We start from the raw sequence: 1,203 nt of genomic DNA, 5'->3' as shown, positions 1-1,203 counted from the left end.
GGCGTCTCTCGCCGCATTTGCTACGATGGCCATTTGCTACTTCTGCAGAAGCGGCGGCGACGACGGCCGCGAGAGGCTCTGAGATATGTGAAAAATACATCTATAAGATATAATTCAGACTGCCTCGTCCCACCTTATGCTGTACCACTTTGGCAAATGCTTTATCTGCGCTATTCCCCTTAATCACATCTGAAAGTAATTCTTATATAACGCCTGTCGCTAATTGTTCGTCATCCCAGATACTGTTTGCTATACGGTCACGACGCGCAACTGATTTCGAAAATTCGTCGGCCTCCTGTGAGGATCGAACTCACGACCCCTGGTTTACTAGACCAGTACTCTGGCACTGAGCTAAAGAGGCGCGGCCTAGCTGTTCTTTTGCGTACTTCGTTCTTACGGTCGTCTGGATCATCAGTCTTCAGCTGACAACACTTCATATCACCGACTAATATTTGCAGCTTTGGCGACCTATTACTGCTTGGCTACACATGTGACACGTAACCGATGTGCTCTCCAAACAACAACACTTGCATTTCAGAACATGTCTTTCACACATGACTACAAAATCACCTTCACTTTCAAATACAGTTTCCTTGCGACTGACAGAGACGTAGGCAAAGTTTAAAGTTGCTATTTCCATTACATAACGTTAATCAGAAAAACGGTAATTTACATCTGCAGCGGAACAAAATTCCGTTCCGCCCAGCGTGGGGCTCGAACCCACGACCCTGAGATTAAGAGTATCATGCTCAAGCGACTGAGCTAGCCGGGCTGCCTTTTAAATTTTTTTTTTAATTTTTTAATTGTTTATTTTTTTTATGCATCTCAGCGCTAGGCAGTCGGCGGCAAGGCGGGCAGGCGTCGCATCCTGAGGCCTGGCCACGATGTCACTGCCATACCCCGCACTCATTCGCATGGTTTTGTGGTTTTATGTTATGGCTATTTGTGTATTATTCATTTTTGTATTAATTTTTAAAGTGGCATCATGTGCGCCAGTGTTTTTATACATATAAACAGAATGTTAAAATAAATCCATGTCTGGTCTTAGGATTACGCAGCACACTATGAAATCCAGCACAGCAGATACTCTAAGTTGGTCTTCGCGTACAAATAATTTTCCCAGTTTCCATGTCGTTTATTGGTATGGTGAATTCTGTTGCCAGATGGTTGATTGTGGATTCCTGCTTCTCAAAACCTTGAGCA

The 1,203-nt window shown here is 44.1% G+C and overlaps 2 non-coding genes across 2 annotated transcripts; both read right to left on the bottom strand.

The window, feature by feature from the left end:
* Positions 1-289: 289 nt before the first annotated feature.
* Trnat-agu (transfer RNA threonine (anticodon AGU)) lies at positions 290-361 on the bottom strand. Its single transcript has one exon. It is a non-coding gene; the product is annotated as a tRNA-Thr (tRNA).
* Positions 362-699: 338 nt separating this feature from the next.
* Trnak-cuu (transfer RNA lysine (anticodon CUU)) lies at positions 700-772 on the bottom strand. Its single transcript has one exon. It is a non-coding gene; the product is annotated as a tRNA-Lys (tRNA).
* Between the last annotated feature and the right edge of the window lie 431 nt (positions 773-1,203).

The sequence above is a fragment of the Schistocerca gregaria genome, chromosome 3 (genome assembly GCF_023897955.1).
Source record: "Schistocerca gregaria isolate iqSchGreg1 chromosome 3, iqSchGreg1.2, whole genome shotgun sequence".
Classification (NCBI taxonomy): domain Eukaryota; kingdom Metazoa; phylum Arthropoda; class Insecta; order Orthoptera; family Acrididae; genus Schistocerca; species Schistocerca gregaria.
The sequence above is the reverse complement of the archived record's forward strand: the minus strand, read 5'-3'. Positions and strand labels throughout refer to the sequence as shown.